General features: G+C 37.5%; 1 long non-coding RNA gene across 1 annotated transcript; it reads left to right on the forward strand.

Moving 5' to 3' along the window:
• The first annotated feature begins 945 nt into the window (after positions 1-945).
• LOC141425578 (uncharacterized) lies at positions 946-19,485 on the forward strand. Its single transcript, XR_012450555.1, has 4 exons — positions 946-1,588; positions 6,547-6,624; positions 18,339-18,477; positions 19,403-19,485. It is a non-coding gene; the product is annotated as an uncharacterized lncRNA (long non-coding RNA).
• The last annotated feature ends 711 nt before the right edge of the window (positions 19,486-20,196 follow it).

The following is a 20,196-nucleotide window of genomic DNA, read 5'->3' on the forward strand; positions in this document are numbered from 1 at the left end:
GGGGAAAAGCTATAGAGAAGATCTCATAAGAAGGGAGGCTGCATCTAACAGCATTGAACACCTCACAGTCCTCAGTGCATACCGTGACTTCCCTCATTCCTCTGTGCCCACACAAGGTGGTGCTTCTGCCTGAAGCCCTCCTGCCTGCCTTCCTCTTGGCTTTCCCAGTTGTGTGATGCACTCCTTTTCTATCTTTACAGTACACTCATGGAAGTTAAATGAGATCTCTTACGCGGACCTTGTAGAGATTGTCTGCAAATGAGGAATCCTTCAGCTCTGCTTATTGAACAAACAGAAGTGGTATTTGAGCTTGATCTTGATACAAAGGTAGGATCTAGACAATTGAACCTGAAAAGTGGAGTAATGAAGGATGTTTTAGACAGAGGGGATCTGGAGGAGACTCAAAGAAAGGAACACAAGCCGTGTGTTGTGTGTATCTTGGTTTGGCTAAAGCACAGACCATACAAAAAGATGTGTTGGGATATCTTGTTAGAAAAGTTGGTTGAAGCTAGACTATGAAAGGTCTGAGATACAGGGATGAACATTTTGGCAGGCAGAAAAGAAATATTAAAGAATTTGAACAGGTTAGTGAAATCAGTACTACATTCCTGACATTTGGCAGACAGAACCTAGTTTTGCAACTAGACTCTAGTGCCCAATTTTTAATCTGTTGAAATTATACTAGAGTTACTTCATTATGTACTTTTTCTCAGCATAATACCTTGGCTTACTAATAATTTATTTCAAATTATTTTCACTTTCAAAAGGTAGGAAGAGTAGTAGCAATGAGATGCATGAGAAATTCCTGCAATTCAAAACACACATTTTTTTTTCCTTCTCCGTGCATGTCCTAAGAAAGAGAGTACCATGTTCATGTGTTTGGTGCTGAATAGGCGTAAATCTTCAATCTTGATGGAGAAAAAGAAAGAGCAGTTTGTTAGAACTCTCCAGGGTGTACCATAAACTACCAAATGAGAGGTGTCGTTGGGAAAGTCCCTCTAATTGCAGCTGAGAGGCCTTGGGAATTGTCATCCTCAACTTTGATCAGCTCTGCTTCAGATTGCTGCCAAAAAGACCTCAAGAAGATGCTGTGATTGGCTATGAAAACCACAGTAGCCCCATGGTATTATCAGACAAATTATGGGGCAGCTCTGGGGAAGTCAGAAGTGCAATGAGGCAGACATAGGAGACAACCTAGATGACAGAATGATTGCACTAATTCTGTTTTTTGTTCCTCCCCATATCCTTGCAGTAGCCATGGAACTGTGTAATATCTCCACTCTGACCTCAATGCTAATTTTATACACGTGACTTTCTTTTGCCAAATGGGATGTTAGCTAATGTGACTCAGGCCAACATTGTACAAGTGTGGGTATAATTGGATTTGCTTGTGTACCTTGTCTACCAGTGTGAGAACCTCCCTGGGCTTGCCTGTGGAAAAATGAAATAGACTATACCCAGACATCCCAACTGGGACCATCCTAGATTAGCTGACAAGGCCACCTGACACAGTCCAGCTGAGAACAGAAGAGCCATACATCTGAGCCAAGCCAGAATCTGAAGAGCTGCCTAGCTGAGCACTCCAGATGTATGAATGATAAATGCTATTTATATTTTGTGGTTGATTGCTGCATTGTTGTGACAATATGTAACTAATACATGTAACAGCTGCACTTGGTATGGGAGAGAAAAACCACCAGGGTTTTCATGTCCCCTGCTGTGACATTTACTCTTTAATCAGTCTCCCTTGTTGCCTTGCTATAAAAAATATTAATTTTTCTTTTCCCCCTAAAGTTTTAATTTTTAAAATTAATATTATACCTTTACCAAAATCAATAACCTAATGTAGATTCTTGGGCTCATGAATTGAATTTGAAAGATCCATAAATCAGGATGAGAAAATATTGCATTTTTCTTCTCACTAATATCTCTTCTAAATTTACTTTTACTCATAAATATAGATAGCAGTAACTGAGAGACATTGTCAGCAATAGAAATTGTTTTTTAATGCTCTATTGGTGTTATTTTTCATGACTACTTTGAAATTGTGATAGATACTAGGCCACTCCTGAATCTTACTGAGTAATATGAGAACAGAGAAGCACGTATGCTGTTACATCATATTTTAAAGCATTTTGATAACTATTTAGGTACAATATGCTTTTTTAAATTTTAAGCATTTAGAATGAAGAGGTCTTTGGCTGCACCAGGATGCCTAAGGAGGCAAATAGTTTAGAAAAATTTAAGAACACTTAATACAGCATTTGGAAATTGTGAGTCTAGAGCCAATTGTAGGATTATACTCCAGCTGCTGTTTACAATCCCCATAACCATATAGTAATTAGTTAACCTCTCTGAGTCTCATTTGTTTCATCAGTAAATGAAAATAATAATGGGGCAAAAAAATTCTACAGCCGCCGTGAAAATTAAATGTATAATGCATGCAGACTTCTGAGGACAGTCCATGGTTCAGCATAAGTACATTATACCTAACTCTAAAAAATCAAAAATTCATGCATATTCCTTAAAGGGTAAAATAGTAATACAAGGTTTGTAATATAAAACCCAAATTCTCAACCTTCTTGTTCAGCTTCCTTTCCCTAAAAGCAATGACTTTAATTTCTTTTCATTGGTAATGTTGATGCTTATTTCCTAATATATAAATAACTGGCTTGTATCACTACTAGTTCACTTTTCAGTCTGCAACATTATCTAGGAATTGGTTAACACATACATATTTTGTTATCTTTTGGTCCTTCTGATTTTCTTAAACAGCACAATTTTAGGTAGATCAATATTCTGCGTTTATATTATCACAACTGTGTAAATATTATTTTAGCCAAGCAATATAACAAATTTTGATTTGTTTTCCCTTTATGTACAACCTTGTTTTCCAGAGCTATTACTTGTTTTTCTTTTTGCTCATACTTCCATGTTCTTATAATTCAAACCAGAGGCTTTTGTTTGTCTAAATTTTCTCTTTTCTTAAATGTATAGATATTTTAGGTATTTTCTTTCTATTTAATATTTCTGAATAATACTCTGAGCCTTTAGGCTGAACCCCCCTTGGATTACAGACCCTTTTATGACTGGAGTATAGATCTCATCCTGTAATCCTATTTATGTCATTCTGGGGATTCTTTTACCTCTCTCCCACATCTTCCTTTTTTATTACACTTGTTGTTCACAATCTCTAGTAGCTTCCTGAGAAAGGAGTCAGGATTATTTTTTTTAAAGCCTTTGCTTATATAAAAAATGATCAACTATGTTGATTCTTCATTGATAGTTTAGCTAGGTATAGAATTCTATGTTGGAGATAAAAATTTTGGTTATAAAGTCATCCCCCCAACCACTGCCTTCTAGTAGCTGGTATTTCAGCAAGCAGTCTGAAGCTGTTTGGATGCTTGCTGTTTGTTTGTTCCCTTTTTATTCCTTCTTTTTTTGTGAGAGTTTAAAGATCTCTTTATCCTTGGTGTTCTGAAGTTTTGTGATTGTGTCACTTGATTTTGTTTATTTCCATCCAGTGTGCTGGGCATGTGGTATATTTCCAATCTTGCTACTTTTTCATGTTATTGAGTTATTTTTGATGCCTTTAATCAGTTTTGTTCTTTATTCCAGAAATTAAATGTCATCACATATAATATGTATATATTATGGTATCATCATGACTTTGTGACATAGCTTTCATGACACTGGTCATTTAAACTTTTTAAAATTTTCCATTGGATAAATTTAAGGAGTAAAATATGACATTTTGAAATACTTATGCATAGTAAAATGATTACTACAGCTAAGTAATTTAGCATCTCTCTAGATTTATTTATTCTGCATAATTGTAAATTTTTCTCTTTGAACTACATCTCCCCATTCCATACCTCCACTCCCTACCTCTGGTAACCACCATTCTATTCTCTATTTATATGCATTTGAGGGTTTTTTTCATGTAGTGTTTTTCTTTCTATGTCTGGATTATTCCACTTAGCATAACATCCTCTAGGTTCATCCATGATATTCCAAATGCCAGGATCTCCTTTACAGGAGGAATAACAAATAATATTTCATTGCATACTCAGGAGTTCATCTTTATCCAAGAGGGATAATTACCACTTCAGTTTCTCTATTAGTTATTGATTTGTTCAGCCTATTAACTTCTTCCTGATTCAATCTTGGTGTAGGTTATATGTCTCTAGGAATTTATCCATTTTGTCTACATTATCCAATATGTTGGCATATTGCTATCATAATAGACCCTTATGATTCTTTTTAATTTCTGGTACTTCTGTTGTAACGTCTCCACTTCCATTTCTGATTTATTTATATGACTATTCTCTTTTGTGTTAGTTTTAACTATGACTGGTTAAAGTTTGTTATTTTGTTTAATGTTTCAAAAAGTCAATTCTTAATTATGTTGATTAAAAATAGTTTGTTCTCTGGCTGATTTTTTCTGTCCTGATTTTTATTTCCTTCCTTCTGCTAACTTTGGGTTTATTTTGTTCTTTTCCTAGTTCCTTGAGGTATAATAATGGGTTATTTATTTGAGTTCTTTTTTCTTCTTTAATGTGTTTATCACTATAAGGTTTCCTCTTAGAACTGCTCTTGCTATATCCCAAGGGTTTTGTTATGTTGTGTTTCCCTTTTGGTTTAAGATTTTTAAAAATTTCTCCTTTGATTTCTTCTTGGAAGTATTGTGTATTCAGTAGCATGTCAAGAATTATTATTATCTGGATGTAGAATCTTCATGACTGGTTCTTAAGCATTTTTTTACCCTCCCCTCCATTTTCCTTTGAAAAGGCTCTTCTAAAAGATATGAAACATTCTAGGATTTGAGAAGAGGGACAGATCCAGGGGTTCCAGCATCTAAAATGCATGTATTCACTTAGTCTGCCGATATCTGGCTTGACATCCTTCTTTCAAACGTACCTGATGTCTCTAAGACAAGAATGTCTCTATTTTAGCCATTGCAGAGAAAAATAAGCTTGTCTTTTTCAAAGTAGAGGGCAACAACTCTACTGTGTGGTTCATATGAGGAAGGTGCTCCTGTACACTAAAAACTTAAGAAAAATTTTTGCAATCTTCCTTACTTTCATTTTCTTTTCTCCCATGTGTAAAATACCTAAGGCCTCTGACGTCTGAGTCTTTTGAGGATCTTATTATCTATATCAAGTTGGCCTCAGATTTCCTGACTTCCAGCAGAAGAATTGGCCAAATCACTTGTTACTTGTTCAGATGACTTCCAAATTTCAATATTCCCTTGTTTTTATTATGATTTGGGGTTTATGCCTTAAAACAAAATCTCTCAACTATAATTTTAGTGGAATTACAAGAGACAGAGAAAAATAAGTGTATGTTGTGTAACCCATCATGTTTACCCAAAATCTTTATAATATAATCTATACTTATGCATCAGAATGATATTAAAAATGTAAATCAAAAGATTTTGCCCTCTAGATTGATACCTCAAGTGTTTTCTGTTACTATTTAGTATCAATGTAAATTTCTTATCATTCATTTCATGATCTGGTGCCTTCCATTTCCAATTTATTTTCATGCTTCTTTCCCTTTCACCCACTTGGGACACACTCATCTTCTCTTGCTTTGTCAAAGATGTTACAGTTAATTTCAGCTTTAAGACCTTTGTTCTTGCTGTCCACCCGGTGTGGAACTAGTGATCTTTTGATCACTAGTTCCTTAGTCATTTAGGTCTTGGTTACAATGCATCTGTCATGAAGAAGCTTCCTTACTATCTAGAAAATGCCTGGAATAGAGATGATCAATAAATATTTATTAATTAATGATGGAATGAAGGGAACTCAACCACCACCTCCTTCTTGAAAATATCTTGCCTCATGTTAAGGCATCTAGCAGGGGACTGGAAGAGATTATCTGGAAGAGAGGTTGAGCGGGAGCGGTGATGAACACATCCTCATGAACACATCGGCTTATGCACTTGCTCTCTTCGCTGGGCTTCTGTAGGACATTGTCCATTGCTGCTGGATTACCTCTTGACTAGAAACAAGTTTTCCATAATAGCTAGAGTGGAGAAGTGTTAAAAAAATAAGCCGGACTTAAAAGAAATAATTATTGGAACATTTTCAACTCTTCTTTCCTCTTTCATAGCTCTTCTTTTTGAACAGTAGTCTTTGCATGCTTTTGCTTCTTACATCTGAAGATAATTTCAGAAAATAACATGCTCCCTCAACAGTGTTTGAATTGAATTAAGATAAAATTTTCATCTTAAGTTTAAATAATTGCCAAGAGTGTAATTTGCAGTGAATTATAAGTATTGACAATTTAAAATAAAACTGTCACATTGTGATTAAATATGTCCATTAAAATCTAATAATTAGAACCTTGCAATCTAATATAAAACATAATAATTTATATTTTAATAAATGGATATTTTATATTCTTAAAGAAATATTGTTAGGCATGGGTCAAAACATTGTATATTTCTAACACTGTATTTTGCCCCAATCAGAAATCTTCACAGGAAAGGAAAAATAAGGCAGTCCTGGGAAGTCCTTTGACTTAAATGTGTTTTTCTAGATTCCTGCATTTCAACTACACCCTTTGGAGACTGAGAAGTTTTTTATCCCTAGGCAAGGCAACATGGAAAAGCTCAAGGTGAGTGAGGAATGTGTTTTTCCTTTAATGTGAAATCAGATATCATTGAAAGTGAAGGTGGAATAAGAAAATCTCTACAGGTGACTTTTCTTGAGTGGGGGGTGCTAGAAATTGAACCTAGGACCGTGTGCATGCAGAGCATAAGCTCTACCACTAAGCTGTCTTCCCAACTTTCTGATGGTGAACTTTTTTTTTAAATTCATTTATTCACATGTGCATACATTGTTTGGGTCATTTCTCCACCATTTCCCCCAACCCCCATTCCTCTCCCCCCCTCGATTCCAGGCAGAGCTTGTTCTGCCTTTATCTCTAATTTTATTGAAGAGAAGGCATAAGCATAATAAGAAAGACAAAGTGTTTTTGCTAGTTGAATTAAGGACAGCTATACAAAGAGATTCCTAGCATTACTTCCATGGACAAATGTGTTACAACCCAAGTTGATTCATCTCTAACTGATCTTTACACTGGTTCCTGATCCCCTTCTCATGTTGACTTCTGTCGCTTTAAGGTTTCTGTATTCCTTCCTCTGGTGTGGGGACATCAAACTCTTTCATGTTTTGGGTTTCCTGCCTATCCCCATACCTCCCGTATGTGCTCTCCCCTTGTCATGTGACCCAAGTCCAACAGCATTGCTGTACTTGCCCTAGATCTAAAGTCCACATATGAGGGAGAACATACGATTTTTTGTCTTCTGAGCCTGACTGACCTCACTCAGAGTAATGTTCTCCAGTTCCATCCATTTACTTGTGAAAAGATTTCATTCTTCTTCATGGCTGAGTAAAATTCCACTGTGTTCAAGTACCACATTTTCTTGATCCATTCGTCAGTAGTGGGATATCTTGGCTGTTTCCATAACTTGGCTATTGTGAATAGTGCCACAATAAACATGGGTGTGCAGGTGACTTTGGAGTAACCTGTGTCTCATTCCTTTGGGTATATCCCCAAGAGTGGGATTGCTGGGTCATATGGTATATTTATGTTTAGATTTTTAAGAAGCCTCCAAATTGTTTTCCAGAGTGTTTGTACTAGTTTGCATTCCCACCAGCAGTGTACAAAGGTTCCTTTTTCTCCACATCCTCACCAACACCTGTTGTTGGTGGTGTTTCTAATGATGGCTATTCTAACAGGGGTGAGGTGGAATCTTAGTGTGGTTTTGATTTGCATTTCCTTTATGGCTAGAGATGGTGAGCATTTTTTCATGTGTCTTTTGACCATTTGAATTTCTTCCTTTGAAGAACTGAACTGTTTAGTTCAGTTGCCCATTTCTTTATTGGTTTATTGATTTTGGGAAAGTTTAGTTTCTTAAGTTCCCTCTATATTCTGGTTATCAGTCATTTGTCTGATGTATAGCTGGAAAATATTTTCTCCCATTCTGTTGGTCATCTCTTCAGTTTAGAGATGATGGTGACCTTTTAATGCACATTTATTTTAGGAAAAAACCCAGTTGAGGTGGGGGGAGGTGACTATTGGGACATAGATTCCTTGAAAACTATGCATGTCCAAATATTCCTTGCAAAGACTTCATCCCCAGAGGCATTTGGCCCCCAACTTTAGAGGTCAAACTTACATGAATGTGCTATCTCCTTGGACTCTTCCTAACTCTGGAATATGTTTTTTTCATGCATGTTCTGAGATCTTTGTCTGGCATCTTGTCTTTAAATGCTGGCATGCCACAGGGCTCCATCCATGGAAGGCATCTCTTCTCAGTACATAGCTTTCTTTGGTAAACTCTTCTGTTCCCTGTATTTGGTAATAAATATCAAGTCTGTATCTTCAGACTAGATCTCCCTTCTAAGTTCTAGATCATTGTACCAAACTGTTTAGGAGAAATGTCCCATCAGATGCTCCATGGGTTACTGCCACTGTGCCTGATCTCTCCACACTCCTTCCCTCATATGTAATCCTCATCAATATTCAATCACTTTTAGTTCTCTCAGGAAGTTATGCCCTTCCTCATCACTCTCTTTTTGTGCTTACATGGAGGAGCTGCTGCTGTTAGTCATCCTGCCCAACTCAGCCCTCAAATATCAGCCTGAACATGAACTTATCAGTGACACTTGCTGTCTTGTCTCAAGTCAACTCTTCCACTTCTATTCCCACTGTGCTCTGTCTTCTACACCTAGTTAAGAAAGTTTTCTTTTTGGTGTGTAGTGGCTTTTTGCTTGGCCTTGTTTTCATTTGTTTAATTAGCACAAGTGTATAGAATTTCTAGCATGTGCTGTGTAATCTATTATGTCTTGGGGAAAAAAGATCAAGAGAACAGTCACTTGAAAAGCTTATGACATGGTACATGGAGGAGCTTTGTTAGTAAATGGATGTGCATTTGACCTTTTGGGGCTGCTTTGAGATACCAGCTGTAGAAGTAGGGAGGTACTATGAGTGCTAGTTCACTGTAAAGGATTCATGGCCTCATTCAGTGTCATTGGAAGGGTGGTTCATAGTGTGTTTGTGTGTTTATAAACCACATAGACTTTATTATTCCTTGACTTCTGGGAATGGGGGACATTTCTTAGAAACTAAGTTATTTTTAAATAATGTCAGTAGTCTGTTTTTCCCTAGACAACTTATATTCCTCAATAGTTATGGCCAGCTTCTTTCCTAACTCCCAGTATCCTCTGTCTCTCTCTCTATGTTTTTTGTCGCTCCATGTCTCTGTCTTTCTGCCCTTCTATTTATTTACTTTTCCCTTCAATTAGTTCTATATTCCTCACAGAGATTTGGCAGGAGTTACTGTAATTAAAGAAGGAGTATGCTTCGAAGGCATTATGTTTTCAGCACCATGGACAGAGGAGCCCTTCCAATGTTTTAGGGCTGGTGTTCTTAAACAGTGGATTTAAGCCCACCTGGGGATGATGGGAGGAAGGGGCAAACAGCTGAAGTCACTGATGGAAGAGCAGGTGGAGATGTTGACAGTTCCTGAGTGAGCTGGAACCTGCACATGGTGTCTTCAGTGTCAGTTCCAGGTGGCTTATTTTAGGTTTATCTAAGGCTGATAGGCATCTTGACTCTCCTGGCTTCATGCTGAGGTCAGTCCTTCAGCAATGGAGTTTGTTAGAGCAGAGAGGTACAGAACAGCAAGTGACTTCCTAATTAAGATTTCCTACAGTTAGGATTTAAATTGTCATTTTTTTCCTCAGCAAACACTAATCAACAGAGATGCTTAAATTGTCATTTTTTTCCTCAGCAAACACTAATGGACAGAGATGCAAGAGTGGCCAATAGTACACAGGTTAAAAAAATAAGGGACATTTGAGGGTGGATTAGCAAAGGACAAATCATACCCAGTTAATTGAGAGTAGGGAATAACTAGAGCTTAAGTGCAAAATAATTTTATATCTGATGTAAGCTGGCTTTGCAGTTTTGCTAATGGAATCTGCAGTGCCTGAGATGGAGAGGGTAGGGAAGAAATGGAGACATATCAAGATAATCTTTTTAATATTTTTTTCCTTCTTTACCCATCTGAACATGAAACTGATTTTTCATGTAACCTCATTTGGGAAATATAAGCACTTAAAGTAGAATGTATTCAGAGGTTAAAAGCACACAGTTAGGTGTCAGACACACCTGAATTTAAGCAATTGATTTACTCTTTGCTTTCTATATAACCTTAGGCAAGTTACTTAATTTCCATATAGCCCAAGCTCCATCTAGTTCTTTTTTTTTTTTTTTTTTTTGAACAGATACTTTCTTTATTGAAAATAGGAAGAGGAGCATCCAGTTTGAATTGATTTACAACAAACTCTTAGATATTCTTCCTGTGTCATTTTCAAGTACTTTCTGAACACTTTACCAGACACAGTGAAAAAATATACTATGAATAGAGATTACCCTACACCAGAGACTGTATCTAGTGATTTATTTATTTATTTATTTTTCCTTGGGACTGGGGTTTGAACTCAGGGCTTTGTGGTTTGAAAAGCAGGTGCTCTAATGCTTGAGCCGTGCCTCCAGTGCATTCTGCTCTGGTTATTTTGGAGATGGGGATCTTGTGAACTGTTTGCCTGGGCTGGCCTCAAATTGCAATCCTTGTGATCTCAGCTTCCCAAGTAGCTAGGAGTACAGGAGTGAACCACCAGCATGAGCTGGTGAAATAAAGGAAGGGGTAGGGTGTACACACTCATAAGAAGGCAGCATTTCTTAGTTGTCCAATGTGGTATCTATAAAAAGACTTCATCTCTTTTCTGTTATCAACAGTTACTTTATTGAGTTTTGTATTTTATTTTATTTATTTATTTTTTTTTTCATTTTTCTTTTATTATTCATATGTGCATACAAGGCTTGGTTTATTTCTCCCCCCTGCCCCCACCCCCTCCCTTACCACCCACTCCACCCCCTCCCGCTCCCGCCCTCAATACCCAGCAGAAACTATTTTGCCCTTATCTCTAATTTTGTTGTAGAGAGAGTATAAGCAATAATAGGAAGGAACAAGGGGTTTTGCTGGTTGAGATAAGGATAGCTATACAGGGCATTGACTCACATTGATTTCCTGTGCGTGGGTGTTACCTTCTAGGTTAATTCTTTTTAATCTAACCTTTTCTCTAGTTCCTGGTCCCCTTTTCCTATTGGCCTCAGTTGCTTTAAGGTATCTGCTTTAGTTTCTCTGCATTAAGGGCAACAAATGCTAGCTAGTTTTTTAGGTGTCTTACCTATCCTCACCCCTCCCTTGTGTGCTCTCGCTTTTATCATGTGCTCATAGTCCAATCCCCTTGTTGTGTTTGCCCTTGATCTAATGTCCACATATGAGGGAGAACATACGATTTTTGGTCTTTTGAGCCAGGCTAACCTCACTCAGAATGATGTTCTCCAATTCCATCCATTTACCAGCGAATGATAACATTTCGTTCTTCTTCATGGCTGCATAAAATTCCATTGTGTATAGATACCACATTTTCTTAATCCATTCGTCAGTGCTGGGGCATCTTGGCTGTTTCCATAACTTGGCTATTGTGAATAGTGCCGCAATAAACATGGATGTGCAGGTGCCTCTGGAGTAACAGTCTTTTGGGTAGGGAATAGCAGTCCCAGAGTTGGGCAATGCATGGACTTCCTGATTACAAATGGTTGCCTGGAATGTCCTCCTCTGAGCTGAAAATGGGTACAATATCTTCCTACTGGCCGTAGGAAGAGTTGTCAGTTAATACACATAAATTATTTGGCTTGATACCTGACATGGAGTAGGTATTCAATATAACTATTGTATTATATGGCCATATTACTATGGCTATTAATATAATTATGTCTCGGGGAGTTTGTAGGATTATTTGACTTAGTCCATGACCTTCCTATGAGGCAGACCTTGCCCACATTTCCACAGCTAGTAACTGCAATATCTTAGATTTAATGTAGGCAGCCTAACTCCAGGATCTGTGCTATTAAACCAGAGTACCTTGAGTGACATACATACTTTTCTTCTTTCTTCCCTTCTCTTTCATCCTTCCATTTCCCCTTACCTTCTCCTCTACCTCCAAACTATCCATCCATCATTCAATCCATCTACCCATCTTTGTCATTGCCCTCTTTATCATCTCTATTACTTTTTCTATCTACCTAGCTTGATCAATCATCTATCTTTGTATTGCCTCTCTATTTACACAAGTATTTGTGTAGCTATAGTTAACCCAACCATACAGAGAACAAAACTGTAACTTGGAGAACTTAACAGACCTCACATAACAGAGCTGATTTTCTAGTCTAGAACTGTTTGACTTCAAAACCTAAACTGTATTTTTAAAACTATGTCAAGATTATGATTAAATGTAGTCCCAATTCTTCTTCAATACAGTTATTTAAAATTTCACTTTTAAGAAAGAAAAATAGAAAAGTGTCGACTCTCTTTGTTATCCCCTTCCCTATTTGAGCTCCTAGCAAACAAGAAAAAAATTAATAAGAGGTATCAGAGTAGATGTTTGGGGGATGGATGGAGAGGACATATTTTCAGGAATGAGGATGGTACAATTTGTCAGTTGTGCACTGTCAACAGCTCGTGTGGCTTCATGTCTAATAGAGCTGTCCTTCTTCCAGGCACAACCACAAGTGCTATTACTGTTTTAAAAGAAACAAGCTGGCTCAGAAACAAGTGGCACCCAGGAAAAGTGTGACACGCCCTGCACATTTATATATAGAGACGCTGTATGGAGCCAACACAGTTATCTGCAATAATAGAGGAGAGTTGGCAGCATACAAATCCAAAACAGCAGGCAATCCTCAAATCATAACTCTCTAGCTTGGGGATGCATGGAATTCATTGAGATAATTTTGCATCTGATTAACTTTTCTAATTAGGCTTCCCATAAACCAGCATGACCTCTTCAGCTTCTCTCTCAGAATTCATAAATCCCTCTGCAGTAGCTGAGAATATTTTGGGAGCTGACCCCTGGTTAGTGCCTTTTCCCATCTTCCTGTCAATTGCTCAAACCCATTGCCTCTCCTTTCGATGTCCGATGTTTACCCTATCCCACTTAGTCTCTATACATCGTCTTTCTCCAGTCTCATCAGAAAACGGAGACCCATGGGCATGATTTAATTCAACTTCTGTCATGTTACTCTCCAAAAGAAGATGTCTAAGCAAGACTTTACCATAACTTTTCTGGAAATGCCTAATCTGAATTTTCTGCCCTGTTTCTCCAGTAGAAATTCCTGGAATTCTCCTTAGAAATCTCTGGAAATGTCAATATTTTTAAATATAGCATAAATTTTTCTAGGTTTCCTCTTTAGGACCCCAAATGGCTCAAACTTACTTGTGTTCATATATTGGGTTAGAAATATAGGCATTTGCTCAACTTTCGTTTTTCTTCCTGCTTCAGAGGAAGAAGCAGTTCCTACTCCTTTCCAAAATAAATCATCATCTCCTGTCCTGGATTCAGTTTCCCTTCAGGAGACAATATTATTATTTGTCTTCCTCTATTTTCAAGCCATTTTTATCTTCTGGCTTCTTCCATTAGCTGCAAACATACTTTGGTGGTCTCCACACAAAAATAAAAACAATGACTAAAAGGAAGCAAAACTTTTCCAAAACTCAATCTCTTTCTCAAGTTCCATCCGAATTTTTTCTTTTCTTCAATGACTGCTATTTGTCTTTATCTTTTACTCATTACCCAGACAGTAGAAGTCTTCCTTTTGCTTTCTCCACTGAAAGCTCACATTGAAAAGAGACCAATAACCTCTAGCAAAACACTAACCATCTAGTTATTTTTTATGTCTCTTCTTTCCCATTAGACTGCCTACTCTTTGAGGTCAAGGAGCCTTATTAATTCTGTGTTCCAGAATTCATCAGAGAGTCTCACATATTATAACTTTGTGGAATGAATGAGTGCTGTCAAATCCAGTGGATTCTTTCTATTGTCACTGAGTGGTCTTCTTGGAAGCATTTGCTGTTGCCAATTCTCCATCCTTTTCGAATCCTCTCCCACTCTGATTCTAGGACACAGAATCTTATACAAGGTTGTAATAAATATAGTGGGGTTTGTGCTCTGCTTTGATTTCAAGAAAGGTATTACCTAAATTGGTTTTTAAGTCTCAGAAATTTCTGGTGTCTCCAGTATGTGGTAATTTGAACTTCATCTTATTTATGTCCATAGATTGTAAAACACTTGCTGCTAATAAATATGGAATAGTCACTCTGTATTTAACCTCAAGTTATTTTTTGAAATAAGTAGCCTAAAGAAGATTTAAATCTAATTTTAACTAAGAAATCTGATTGAAGGTCAAGTGTGCCTTATCTCTTTTATAAGAAGAAGCAATAAATGCTCCCAAAGCTACTTATGAGATGGCTGGTTACTATGAAACTAAAAGCAAGACTTAATGGCCCCAAGTTTATGCAATGGGTTAATTATAAAAATTTCCCCAATTCCTTATGCCATCTTGTATCCTTGCCTTTTGAATGTGATTTTCGCAGTGACCTCTCCTTGCCTTAACCTTGAATCTTGGCTGACTTTATGACCTGCTTTGGCCTATTGAAAGTGATTTTGTACCAGTTTCCAATTTCAACCAAGTGCTCAATAGCCTGGAAGGCTCCCATTTATTCTCCAAAAACTCCACAATCCCCATGAGGATAAAGGCAGATTAGCCCACTGGAGAAGGAAAACTCATGTGAGGCAGAGATGACTCTTCCTAGCTGAGACCAACCTAGAGGAGCCAGCTCCCATCAGACTGGTCCCTGACCATAGACATAAGAGTACACCCAGCCAAGACCAGCTGAGTTCACCCAGCCAGATACACAGATTTATGAGATAAATAAATACCTAGCATTATAAGACACTGTGTTTTGGGATGGTTAGGATATCTAAATAAAGAAAAAAAAACTGAGTCACAGTTGTCTGAATGGAATGTCTGACCATCTTAATGATGAAATCCTGATGACTATCTGACTGAGGCAGCTGATTGTCTTGCCTGATTTTTTAAAAAAAAACAACTTTATTGAAATATAATTCACATGCCATACAACTCATCTATTTAAAGTGCATAATTCAATGGTGTTAAGCATATTCAGCATTTATAACCATCACCATGCTCAATTTTGGAACACATTGTACCCCCAAAGATACCTCATCACTCCTTCCTGTAGCTCTACACAACCACTAACCTACTTTCTGTCCCTACAGATTTGCCGATTCTGAAAACATCTTGTAAAGAGAATTATACAATATGTGGATTTTTTGTGACTTGCTCTTTCACTTGGCATAATGTTTAGGTTCTTCCATGTTGTAGATTCTGCCAGTTCTTCATCTATGTCTACTGCTGAATAATATTACATTATATGGATATGCCATCTTTTATTTATCCATTTATCAGTTGTTGATAAATGGGTCATTTCTACTTTTTGGCTTTTCTCACCAATGCTGCTTTGAGCATTTATGTCCAAGTTTTTGTGTGGATATGTTTTCATTTCTCTTGTACATACATCTAGGAGTGAAATTATAGTCATACCATAGCTCTGTATATTACCTTTTGAAGAGTTGTCCGACTATTTTTTCATGGTAGCTGCACCATTTATCATTTCATTAGGGTATGAGGGTTCTAATTTTTCCACATCCTTACCAACACTTGTTATCATCTGCATTTCTTTTTTCTTTTATAGTACTGGGGTTTGAACTCAGGGCCTCAAGCTTGCTATACAGGCATTCTTCCACTTGAGCCATACTCCCAGCTCATCTGCATTCTTGTTAATAGTCAGCCTAATGAGTATGAAAAGTTATCCTATTGTGGTTTAATCTTCAACTACCTAATCATTAATGATGTTGAGATCACTTTATGTGTTTATTGTGGTCATTTGTAAATCTTCTTTGGAAATATTATCTATTCAGATCCTTTGCTAATTTTCTTAAAGTTTTGCATGTCTTTAATACAGATATGTATTTAATACATCTATAGTTGGTTGAATCTGCAGATGCAAAACCCTCAGATCAGGAGAGTCAACTGTACAAAAATCCAGAAAACTTCTATAGGGAAAAATTACTGCCAAGTCAATGCATGGCAAAGGAAGCAAAAAAATTCAAACACATGACAAAGACAAGGAAAGAGTTAATATATTTGATACATATGTAGCTCCTTCAAATCAGAAATGTATATATAATATATTATATAATAATATGTTATATGTTATGCATACATGCAAACACACACTGCTGTAGTTTGGATATGAAGTGTCTCCCAAAGGCCTGTGGATTAAAGGCTTGCTCTCAGCTCATGGTCTTTTTGGAAGTGGTCATATCATAAAGGTTCTGACTTCATCAATGGATTAATCCATCGAGGGAGTCATAATTTGTAGCACTTTGGGGAGGTTGTGGAGACTTAGGAGGTAGAGCCTAGTGTGAGGAAGTAGATCACTAGGGAGTGTTTCTTTACAGAGGGTACCGGTCCCAAGTCCCCTCCTCCTCCTCACTTTCTATGCTTCTTGGTCACCGTGAAGTGAGCAACTCTGCACTGCCATGATGTTCTGCCTGGCCATATGCTCACTTTCTCTGCTCATTTTTAATTGAATTATTTGTCTTTTTTAATTATTGAGTCATCTCGATTAATATTTGTTGTGTTAAAAGCTAACATTTAAAAGATAGTTGCCCAGTTTCTTTGACCACATCTTGCATTAGGTTGATGGTTCCCAATATGACTGGACACTGGGTATAAAAAGGGAACCTTTTTGTTTTCTTTAAACACTTTTATTAGTGTATATTAATTGTGAAAAATAATGGATGTCATTGTGACTTTTCGTCATGTGCTTGTGACATACTTTGATCATATTCACTCCTTTTTATCCCTTCTTATCCTCCTTCCCCCATCCCCAGATCCCTTTCTACTTCCCTAATAGTCTCCTTTCTATTTTCCTGTCTCTCTCTTTTTTCTTCTATATTCCACATACGAGAGGAAACATGACATACTTGTCTTTCTGAGTCTAATTTATTTTGTTTAACATAATGATCTCTAGTTCTATCCATTTTCATGCAAATGACATGTTTTTTTCCTTTATGGCTGATATTTAATCCACTGTGTATATGTACCACATTTTCTTTATCCATTCATAGGTTGATGTGCACCTAGGCTGATTTCACAGCTTCACTGTAGTGAGTAGTGCTGTGATAAACTTGGGTGTGGAGGCATCTCTATTATATGCTGACTTTGTTTCCTTTGTGTCTATCCCCAGGAGTGGTATAGCAGGATCATATGGCAGTTCTATTTTTAGAGTTTTGCAGACCCTCCTTATTTTTTTTTCATTTTTCTTTTATTATTCATATGTGCATACAAGGCTTGGTTCATTTCTCCCCCCTGCTCCCACCCCCTCCCTTACCACCCACTCCGCCCCCTCTCTCTCCCCCACCTCAATACCCAGCAGAAACTATTTTGCCCTTATTTCTAATTTTGTTGTAGAGAGAGTATAAGCAATAATAGGAAGGAACAAGGGTTTTTGCTGGTTGAGATAAGGATAGCTATACAGGGCATTGACTCACATTGATTTCCTGTGCGTGGGTGTTACCTTCTAGGTTAATTCTTTTTGATCTAACCTTTTCTCTAGTACCTGTTCCCCTTTTCCTATTGGCCTCAGTTGCTTTAAGGTATCTGCTTTAGTTTCTCTGCGTTAAGGGTAACAAATGCTAGCTAGTTTTTTAGGTGTCTTACCTATCCTCACCCCTCCCTTGTGTGCTCTCGCTTTTATCATGTGCTCATAGTCCAATCCCCTTGTTGTGTTTGCCCTTGATCTAATGTCCACATATGAGGGAGAACATACGATTTTTGGTTTTTTGAGCCAGGCTAACCTCACTCAGAATGATGTTCTCCAATTCCATCCATTTACCAGCGAATGATAACATTTCGTTCTTCTTCATGGCTGCATAAAATTCCATTGTGTATAGATACCACATTTTCTTAATCCATTCGTCAGTGCTGGGGCATCTTGGCTGTTTCCATAACTTGGCTATTGTGAATAGTGCCGCAATAAACATGGATGTGCAGGTGCCTCTGGAGTAACAGTCTTTTGGGTATATCCCCAAGAGTGGTATTGCTGGATCAAATGGTAGATCGATGTCCAGCTTTTTAAGTAGCCTCCAAATTTTTTTCCAGAGTGGTTGTACTAGTCTACATTCCCACCAACAGTGTAAGAGGGTTCCTTTTTCCCCGCATCCTCGCCTACACCTGTTGTTGGTGGTGTTGCTGATGATGGCTATTCTAACAGGGGTGAGGTGGAATCTTAGCGTGGTTTTAATTTGCATTTCCTTTATTGGCAGACCCTCCTTATTGATTTCCACACTGGCTACACTTATTTACAATCCCACCAACAGTGTATAAGTTTTTTGGAGGAGAAGACTTTAAAAAAATATAACATCTTGGGTGGACCTCATGCTTGGAAAGACCAATCCAGTCAAAGTATGTACCCTAGAGACCCTAACAATCAGCTAAGTTTGGAGTCATTCTCTTGGTCCATATATTCTTTGGTAAAGTAATGTTGAGAGTAAGGGGAATTACTTGGCTATTATAGCTGAAAATCAAAGGAAAATAAAAGCTTCTAACTCTTGCTCCCTGGCATATTCTTTTAACCACGTAGGCAGGTTTAATAAGTGCTATGTTTGGATAGTAGCAATGGGCAGAGGATGTACAAGGTTCAGCTGTGACTTTATTAACTGTTCTTAAAAAGCATGGACTCTACCCTCCATAGATTGTAACTCACAGTCCCCAGAGGAATAAACTAACAGGAACTCAAAGGCAGAAACAAATATGTACTGTCCCCTGCTATTCTCAATAGCAGTTATCCAAATAGACCCCTGTCTGGGAAGTGGGGAAGGAAGAAGGTATTGAGTGGATTGTGGAGAGCACAGTCACGTAGAGATGGGAATAGTGGGATGTTCACGTAGAGATGGGAATAGTGGGATGTTCTTGAACATATAAAATCCAGGTAAACAGCAACAGCTAACACATTCCAGATTCAAATTCTGCAAGAAAAGCTCTGTCACTCCCTATGACCAAAGGGCCAAAAAGGACACCAGCTTCTAAGTCAAGCACCATTACTATCAAGTAATACAGGTATTTTTAATCTTTACTTTGTAAGAATTCTTCACAAAAAAGATTTGCAGCGGAATCAATTATGTAACCTGTCCCTTTAAAAAAAGGATATAAAGCTGTATAAATCCTGTGGTTATACTTGCTTTAATAAGGGTAGAAAAATACCTAGAAGGAAATAAACCAGAAATTAAACATTTTGTTCATTACAATTTTCCCCAAAGTCAACATGAATTGCTTTTAAAATAACAAATTTCTTTCTCTCTCTCTCTCTCTTTTTTTTTTTTTTTGGCAGCACTGGGAGTTGAACTCAAGGCCCAATGCTTCCTAGGCAGGCCACTTGAGTCATTCTGCCAGCCCCAAATTTCTTTCCCAAAGGTGGGTAATACATTTACATTTAACTGCTTGCTACAAAAACCATGATGGTGGGTTTAAAATTCTGTTCTGCTACTTGCTAGATGTGTGACCTTGGATCTGTCTTGACTTCACTTCTCTAAGATTAGCATAAGAGTAGGACATTCTTCATAGAGCGGAGGTGAGGATTAAATGAGTTAACCTGTTTAGAGCGCTTACTATGTATACCTGACATTTAGTAAACACTGTACATGTACTTATTATCAGAGTTTTAGCTGCATTGTTTTTTTTTTTTTTTTACTTATTCTCTCATTTATTCATTTGACAACTATTCACTGAGCCCTTTCCATGTGTCAAGTCCTGTGCTGAACATCAACTGTTCAGAGGTAGGAGGCAGAATTCTGCTGTCAAACTCATGGAAATTCCAGTAGAATACCACTCTGATATTTCCCCTCTCACACTGAATAGGGTTTGCATAGCCCCTGGCCCATGGAAACCACATCTAGAGGACTCTCAAGACTGGTGTTGTGCCTATTTTCTGAGTACCACTTTCTTCTATTTCTGTTCTTGCAACGGTACCTTGCACTGATGGTACTAGGCACTGTGTGAGTTCTTCCCAGGCATTTGGGCATGTGAGGTTTACATTTGTCCCTCAAGATCAGTATTCTGATTTCTGTTCTATACACAAGGAATATAAGTCTCTGAAAAGTCGAGTAATTGAACTCCTAACTATGA

The sequence above is a fragment of the Castor canadensis genome, chromosome 8, assembly GCF_047511655.1.
Source record: "Castor canadensis chromosome 8, mCasCan1.hap1v2, whole genome shotgun sequence".
NCBI lineage: Eukaryota > Metazoa > Chordata > Mammalia > Rodentia > Castoridae > Castor > Castor canadensis.